The following is a 9,680-nucleotide window of genomic DNA, read 5'->3' on the forward strand; positions in this document are numbered from 1 at the left end:
GTGGAAGGAAGGCACAGGAAGTGATGAAAGGAATGGTCTTTAAAAGTGGCAAGAACTTTTTATGACCAGCTTTTTGGCCTTCAAACTTGACCTTTAAGGAGCTCCAGCTGGGGACCTTGCACTGCTCTTGGATTTTTCCCTTAGAACTACCACGTGGGTGAGTGAAAAAGGCTGACTCCATTTCCTGTTTTTTTTTTTTTTTGAGAGGTACTAGCCTCTGGAGAGGCCCCTCATATTGGAGGAGGCCTCATGGCTGAAACCCTTGTTTAATCGACCCCTAGGTCCTCCAACTGGGGCTTCTGGAGCCCTGCCAGAGTAAAGCCAGGGCCAGAGCAAATAGTCTAGCTCATTAAACTAGATTTCTTACTCTGCTGTCTTTCTCATTTCTTTATTTTCCCTCTTTCCCTCTAGTTTATAAATAAATTATTAAAAAGTCATTCTGACTTGAATAATAATTTTAGTGACTACATTTCTCATAAATTTAGTGCACCATTTGATTTTTAACCCTTACAATCATCATTATCTCTATATACATCTACTTCAATTGTCTGACATTGTCACCACTCTGGTAGAAGCTTTTATTACTTCATGCAATAGTTTTCTGGTTAGTTTCTCTGCCTGAAGTCTCCCCTACTTCTACATCCTGTCCTCATACTCAGAGAGGCAGTGATACTGGACTTCTTGCTCTTCCTTGAAGGATACACTTTATCTCCTTAATGCATTTTCATTGACTTTTCCCCATGCTTTGAATGATTCCCATTCTCATTCCACCTCTTGGCTTCCTTCCTGCCCCATTTCTACAAGGAGCTTTTTACCAATTTTCCTTAAAACGAATGCCTCCCTTATGTTTATTATCTTTAATTTTTCATATGTATGCATGCTGATTTTTGTAGGTGAAAAATTTTCATTCCATTAAATGTTTTGTTATTTTTTCACACACCACTAAATAGATTTATCAGATCCCTTGCCAAGAACAGATGCTTTTAAAAATGTAGTGAACAGTAGGCTTCTGGATAACTGAAGTAAATGACTGAGGATAGTCACCTTATTAGGCAACTGGAAGTGAAGATCCAGTAAAATCTAATGGTGAGGTCACCAGGCAGAAGGGTGATTTTTTGAGTTATTTATTCTGATTCCACATTCTGTCCTTAAAGATAGGCTTTTGTAGGTAATTCAGGTTTCTCTAGCTTCTGCCCCAAGATAGTTAGCCACTTGATCCTGTGGCACTCTTCATTCTGTTTCAGGGCAGAAGTCCAAAAGACACCACTACATTTTCCCCCCAAAGACTAACTGTAGGAGGCAGCCCTGAGTAGTCTAGTGCCTTCTACAGTGAAAGAAGGTAGGAAGTCAAAGGACCTCAAACTATGCTAGTAACTGTTATGGAGAGGAAGGACAATTCACTCAAGGATACTCTAGTTGAAGCACATCATGGGAACTCTCCCTCTTTCCTTCCTAATAACTTAGTAGGCAATTTCCCATCTAAACTATTCCTTATATTTCTTAACATGAATAAAAATTTGTGAAGCTGTAACAATATTTGAGATTACCTGGAAATAGACCTGATTTAGGTCTGTTTCCTTTACCCTGAAAAAATGAATGGATATTTCATCATTTTTGGTTTTTGTGATAAGGCAGATGAGAGGAATGAAAGAGGATGAAGGTAGAATTAGGGAGCTGTGGCACTCTGTGCTCAGAATTTAGAGAAATTTACCTAATTTTATTTGAAAACACTTTTGTATATGGACTTCACTTTTATTTTCAGTAAAACTCAACTATGCTCGCCTAAAAAATTACCAGGATATATATTTGGTTTTGGCAGTGACCATGAATTCTGCCACTGACTATGGAGCTCTGGGTATTTCTTGTAACATAAAACCATCCCCTGAAAAACAATGATTCTCAACAGTACACATAGAATATTGAGACCCATCAATTAGACTGTGTTTTACAGGGAAGATGGAGAATAAGACAACCCTATTCTGAGCCAGTAATAGAAATATTTGCTCCTGGATAGAGTACAGTAAAAGCACACAGCAGAAGAAAAAGTTGACTATATGAAGAAATCTTGTTTTTCTGTTGGTGTCAATTGTATGTTTTTATAATGGTATTTTGAGGCTGTAGGATTAGGGAAACTGAGATTAGAGGTCAGATGACAATGAAGTCTCCCCAATCCCTGGTCTTTGGAGAAGCAGGCAGATTTGGCTGGATGGGGGGGGCATGAACCTGTGGAGTACTCCTTCACCTTCCCCCACCCTGTAAAGAATTGGAAATCAGTTAACTGTCTGGTTATGGAGGATATTCTAGTTTGATAACTTCTGGGCCAAGATGGTAAGTGGATAGAGACTAAACCCCTTGTGATAACTTTCTTTGTTTGAATTACTCTTTCACAGGATGGAAATGTATGAGATTAAAGTCTTCAGCAAATCTGACAACAGGCCCCCAGGGTAAAGGCAGTTACAGCCCTTGCTTAAATGAAATACTTGGCTTGGTGAAAGGAAAGTAGTATGTTCTCCAGCTAACTGTACACAAACTCCATCCTTCACAAACTAAATGTATTTAATATTTTCAGGGAACAGGAGAAAGGGAATCAGTTTAAGGAAACAGGAGGGAAGGTAATTTGGCTAAACTGTTAACTGTAGGCTAACAACACATTCCCCCTGGGGGGCGGGGAATGTAACTTGAATGGCTGAACTGTAATCTAAGCCCCTAAATAATCTTCCTTCTAAAACCTAAACTGCTAAACTGAAGGTAGACTGTGATTTTGCTTGAAGGTCTATCTTAGAGGTTGCTATCAAGGTAAAGCAACCCCTGGCTGTCAGTGACTGAATGAACCAGCCCAAAGCTACACAGAATGTCCCTCTCTCAGAGTCAAGAGCAGAGTCAGGACCCCTGCAAGAAGGGAGACCTGGCTTTTATACCAGGACACCAACTGCCTTTAACTGCCCCCTCTCTTAGAGTTCTGTGGGGCACTATGGAATTCTGTGATGCAGCTTGAACCCCTCTCAGAAATATGGATCCCACAAGGCAAAGGGGAAGGGGCCTGTGTGATATAATAAACCTTTTGCCATTTTCTTGATGAGGGAGAATTAAATTAAGCTGAATATCAAAACAATCTTGATAGGTCTTTACAAATGTAAGCAGGATTATGGTAGCCTGAAGTTATGATTCTATAGGCTGATAGGAGGAACCAGAAAGGCTGTCAGTTTTGAATGGGAAGAGATTTGTGTTAAGGTTTGTGTTAGATACCTTGTGAGTGAAAGGATGTACCAGGTTTGCTACTAAACTAAGTTGATGTGGGCTTGTCATGTCCCAGCCAGATATTAGATGTGAATATGGGAATTTTTGGGAAGAGAATCTGGTACCTTAGAGTAAAATTCCTAAATTTTGTCATTAGATCATCATGTCATCTGTTCAGAATTATTTTGCCTTATTTTTCTGAAGTTCTAGCAATGATCTTTAAAAAACTCAGCTATGGTCTGGTTTCACTAAAGGAATCAGAAAGGGGGTGTTTATTACAGCCTAAGCAATACATAGGACTACCAGGTGGTAGTGGTACCAAGATAGAGAAATGGCCCTACCCCTGTGATTTTGAAGTTCTTGCCAGTGATGCATTAAAAGTCTTGTAGTAATGAGGAAATATGCATTAAAAGCCTTATAGTAATGAGGAAATGGACCAGAAAATTCCTAATTGGGAGTCTAATTTTTATGAATTAATTTTGTTTCTTTTTGGAGTACCTTTTGCACCAAAGATAGGTCATAGCAAGGGTTATATCCTTTAGACTGGCCACCCTGCCATGCACTCACCCTGCAAGCACAATTCACATACATAAATGGCATACTTGATAGCCTCAGTGGAGTAGAATGACCAGAGAGACTGACCTTACAGCCAATATTGGTGGAATATTTCTGTTGGTTTTCATAGTGTTTGACCTTCAGTGAATGGACAGGCACTGTTCCTCTAGCCAGTGCAGGTAGGCGGAGTCACTCCTTTGGCAGAAGTTCTTGAAATTGCCTTTAGCTGAAATACCTTACGTGGCTTTCACTGTTGTAGCAGCGGTGTGGAAGCCAACCTCATCTCATTATATTCTGCATCAGACATACTACTTCCCAGTAAATCTGATTTGCTGTTTGTTCCCTGAATGAATATGTTCTCTCCCACTTCCTTGCCTTCTTTTACTGCTTTCTGTGTGTTACAGAAGCCTGAGAGTTTCTGAACTGTACTTACTAGGATTCTATTTGTGAGGCTACTACAGACTCTATTTGGAGAAGGTGTTCTTGCATTGTGTCTAGCTGAAGCATTTACAATGGATGTCTCTGTGGGGGATGAGATTTAGGCTATGGGAGTGGGGAAGGATAGCAGAGTTTGGGTATTGGAATTGGAAGGAAAATATAAGTTAAAAAATAGCAGGAGGATGCTGAGCTCTGGATCCTTTTGGATCTTGATGATGACAATGAGAGATACATGAGCCTATGATTAAATCCCTGGCCCTGAGGTTTTTATGGTAGCTCATATCCCATTCTGAAAAATCCAGTGCAACTGACACTGTTGCTTCAGATACCAGCTTAACATTCTGACATGAATGACTTGATGATTCATGTTCTTACTGTATTGCAGAGATAGAGTGGGTAATTAGGAGTAGATTCTAGCATTCTCTGGAGGATAAATGTAGGAAACATTAGGTTTTGATAATATTTTTGAAAGTAGTAGATGATCAATCGATATGTTTTCTTCTTTGTTTTAAGTAAATATCCTTCGCTTGAATATGAGGTCAGAAGTTTTATTCTGATTTATTGGGGTCAAACTCTTCCAGAATGACAAAGTCTCAGGGTGGATCCTGGAAGTGCACAGCAGATTCCAGGGAGGATGGAAACCCCTCACTCAGATACCCCTGTAGGACTCTTCTCTTACTAACACTCCTTATTTGTGATCAGTATCCCTATTCAGCCCCAGGGAAATACAGAAGAATAGTAAAGGTTGTTACTAGAGTTTTTACAGACCCCCTACAGACTCCTAGGAAATCCCATCTTTACATGTAATAATACAGAAATTCCCCTAAAATCTCCTCATAACAAACCAGCAATTAGTGAGTTAATGGCCAACAAAACTGTACCTAGATTTTCCATTCCCATACACAGAAGCTTACATAATGAGAAACCAGAAACAATAAGCCCCCCCCCCCCGCCTCCCAATCCCTGATTTGGCATGTTACAATGGATGATAAATGGAGAAGTAGCCTTCCATGTAAAGACCAGTACATCCCTGAATTGTTATCCCCAACCCAATAGCCTGGGAAACATGTCAAAACATATCTTTGAAAAATATTGAAAGTTACTGGAGAATGAAGAGTTGTTAGTAACAAAGTTAATGTATTACTTAATCCATTATTTCCAAGAAAAGATGTTTGTTGAAAATGAGTTTCCATGCCAACCTTATGTGTCATCTCAAAGTGTATAAAAATAAACACAGCCCAAAGGCTGACCATGACAGTCTTCATGAAGCCTGCCTGGCTGCAGTTCAGATTGACTGCTCTGATTCATCTTAACACACCAATGCTATTCCATCACCAAGATTACCTGGACCTGTGGGAGTTCTACTCCCGTACTGAATTGTTCAAGCACTGGAGGATTATGAATTATGAACTGAGATATATGATTAACCTTTGAATACTATGCATCTGGGAATAGCCAGCAGGGCTCTAAGCGTCTTATCTTCCAACTAAATTTTAAGATCCATGAGAGCAAAGTCTATGGTTTAAGAAAATTGTTCATAGTATCTTTGTATTTATGAATCATTTCCTCTTTTCTTTGATCTCTTTTGGGGAGTAGGTCTAATTATGGTATAACTGGATATTTTTGGGCATAGTTCCAAATTGCTTTCCATAAAGTTTGTACTAATCCATAGCTCTACCAACAGTATATCAATACACCATTTTCCTCCATCAGCTTATTCAAATTCATAATTTTCCTTTTTTATCTTTGAAAATTTAATGGTAATAAGAGGAAATCGCTTCAGTGTCTCTGCCAAGAAAATCACAAATGAGGTCATGAAGAGTTGGACATGACTGAAAATGACTGAATAACAGCAAAAAAATGAACTGAAACTTCATAGTTGCTTTAGTTTGCAATTCTATAATTGTCAGTGATTTATAGCTTTTTTTCTCATTTTGTTGTTGATTGCTTGAACTTTTTGCTTTGATACCTGCCTGTTCATGTCTTTTGACCATTAAAATAAATTGGAGAATGGCATTTATCCTTATAGATTTTAATCTTATACTTTTTTATAAATTTTAAAGATCTTGTTTAATCCTCTCAACAACCCTAAGAGGAAGGTATGATTATTATACTCATTTTACATTTGAGAAAATTGAGGTTGGCAGAGGTTAAGTGATTTGACTAGGTTCATATAGCTGGTAAATGTCTGAGGTTGCATTTTGCCTGAGATCTTTCTGATTCTAGACCAAGTTTTCTAGATACTGTGCCATCTAAATAGTTATATTAAATTACTGTTCATCTCATGATGCCACTGTTACTTCTTATTCTTCCTACCAATTTCCCAATAATGAACCATGACACTTTTATGTTAATATGACTGTATTCTGAGCCCAGTAACTTAGCATAGCTTCAGTCTTTAACTTAGACTGAATGAAATATATTATACCTATCTATCAGCTCAATATTCCTCATAATAAATATAAATGGCTAATGCACTTTCCATAGTAATACAGAGAAAGTATAATTCCTTTTTTAATGAACTTAATCATTGACAAAACTTTAACTTAAAAAGAAGATTAAGAATAAGAATTGTATAAGAAATGGTGAACTTCTTTTTGATTATTTTGAAAAAAGTATATATTAAATTTTACAGGGTGATATTAGAATTGCCCTAATTATGTTCCCTTTTTCTTAAAAAATTTCCTATGTAATCTTACACTGCAGTAATTATTGCATTATATCCAACCACACTTTGTTAGGTACCCCTCTTAGTTTCTAGTTCTTTGTTACAAGAAAAAGGGCTACCAAAATATTTTTTGTACATATAAATGATTGCCCTCTGTCTTCTCTCTCTCTCTCTCTCTCTCTCTCTCTCTCTCTCTCTCTCTCTCTCTCTCTCTCTCTCATATATATATATATATATATATGTATGTATGTATACACACCTGTAATATTACTGCTGGATCAAATGATATAAACAGTTTAGTGATATTTGGGGTATTCTTTTGTTTTTTTAGAACACTTACTTTCTGTCTTAGAATAGATACTAAGTATTGACTCTAAGGCAAAAGAGTGGTAAGGACTAGATAATTGGGGTTAAATAACTTGTCCAGGGTTACACAGCTAGGAATTGGCTGAAATTATATATGAACCCAGGACCTCCAGACTTCAGGCCTGGCTCTCTATCCCCTGAGTCACATAGCTTACCACAGTCCAAGTTGTTTTAAGAATTATTATTTTAGCAATTCACAGCTTTGCCAACAATAAATGCCTGTCCTTCCACACACCTTCAAACAGTCCATTTTCTCCTCTTTTGTAATCTTTGTCAATCTATTTGGTGGGATGTGGAATCTCAATGTTGTTTTTAATTTTTGTTACTCTTATTAGTGATATGGAACATTTTTTTGCTCCAAACATATTGTTGGAGCAACAATCAAAATGTGGTTGTTGATTGCTTGTATTCTTTATTCTGGAATTGCTTGTTCAAGTCAGTTGACCTCATCTACTGGGGTATGACTATTGTTCTTAGATATTTGTATTATTTCCTATGCATCTTGGATATAATAGAGAAGTATTATTTTTAATTATCAATTTAGTCTCTATTTTATCATTTCTACTTTTTTTGAAAATTCCTTGAGGGAAGTGACTGCATTTTTCATCTTCCTATCTCCTTTTGGTACACCATGCTTTGCATATTAAAACTATTTAATAAATATTGACTGAATGAAGAAATGAATGAGATAGATAGCCTCCATATAGGAAGTTCCTACTTTAGCAGAGAGTTATAGGGAATATATGTATTCCATAACCCTGTTTTATCAGTGAAAGGGAGATAATACATTACAAAACACTTAATAGCCATCTCATCTCATCCATCTTTATTATTGCCACAGGGTATCACAGTATTCCTTTGGAATCATCAATTGGTGATGTTGAAGAAGCGTTTCAGTACTCTACATTTTCTGGCTTAATCAAGGCATTCTTCATTATTTCCATTTGCATGAGAAGAGATAGACTACAAACACACTCATATGCCATAGCCAAGATCTTCCTTTAAACAATATTTCTGTATTTCACATTCTTTTGAACTTTGTTAGGTGGATAAATGAGGTTAGTACAGATTTAGAAGACAAATGTGAGTAACTAGTAACATATTAAAAGGATATGTGTTCTCAGAACTGACCAATGTATTGATTTGTTTTTGCTGGACTGTACATACTTGTTAAAAAAGGGAGATTTTACTGAAAGATATGAGCAATTATTTTGAGTGTTAAATATGCAAAAAAACATCAATAGATATGTTTAAATATGCTCAGAAGAATACCAAAAGTATAGAAGAGAAACATAAATAGGACAAATTTATTATTATTTTGTTAAATTTAACATATCTAAATGTCTGCATATATACTTCTTAAGAAATAAACTGTAATAGAACTTTAGCATCTTGTACAATCCTCTTTCTAGTTCTTGTTCATCAAAATTTGGCACACTATGTTGAAAAAGAATAAAATTTATTTTGTATGATCTCAGAGGGCAGATCATTTGATGGAAGTCAGAGAGAGGTAGATTTTGGCTCCACACAGAAAGAAAAAATTCCTAGTGATTAGGATTGCCTAAGAATTGAATAGGCTTATTTATTATATATTGATCACTGGAGGTCTTTGAGCAGAACCTGGAATGACCCCTTGGATATGTTTTTTAACATTTATTAATATTTATTTTTTAGAAAAGTTAACATGGTTACATAACTCATGCTCTTACTTTCCCCTTTACCCCCCAAGCTTCCCCCGCCCAAGGCTGGTGCATTATTTCCACTGGTTTTAACATGTGTCATTGATCAAGACCTATTTCCAAATTGCTGATAGTTGCATTGGTGTGGTAGTTTCGAGTCTACATCCCCAATCATGTCTGCCTCAACCCATGTGTTCAAGCAGTTGTTTTTTTTCTGATTCCACTCCTGTAGTTCTTCCTCTGAATGTGGGTAGCGTTCTTTTCCGTAAGTCCCTCAGAATTGTCCTGGGTCATTGCACTGCTGCAAGTGCAGAAGTCCGTTACATTCTATTTTACCACAGTGTATTGGTCTCTGTGTACAATGTTCTTCTGCCTCTGCTCCTTTTGCTCTGCATCAATTCCTGGAGGTCTTTCCAGTTCACGTGGAATTCCTCCAATTTATTATTCCTTTGAGCACAATAGTATTCCATCACCAGCATATACCACAATTTGTTCAGCCATTCCCCAATTGAAGGACATACCCTCATTTTCCAATTTTTTGCCACCACAAAAAGCACGGCTATAAATATTTTCATACAAGTCTGTTTATCTATGATCTCTTTGGGGTACAAACCCAACAATGGTATGGCTGGATCAAAGGGCAGGCATTCTTTTATAGCCCTTTGAGCATAGTCTCTTGGATAATTTTTTAACATACTCATGCTAGGGACAGTGACTAGATGAGATGATTTCTAAAG

Source organism: Gracilinanus agilis, chromosome 3, assembly GCF_016433145.1.
Source record: "Gracilinanus agilis isolate LMUSP501 chromosome 3, AgileGrace, whole genome shotgun sequence".
NCBI classification, from domain to species: domain Eukaryota; kingdom Metazoa; phylum Chordata; class Mammalia; order Didelphimorphia; family Didelphidae; genus Gracilinanus; species Gracilinanus agilis.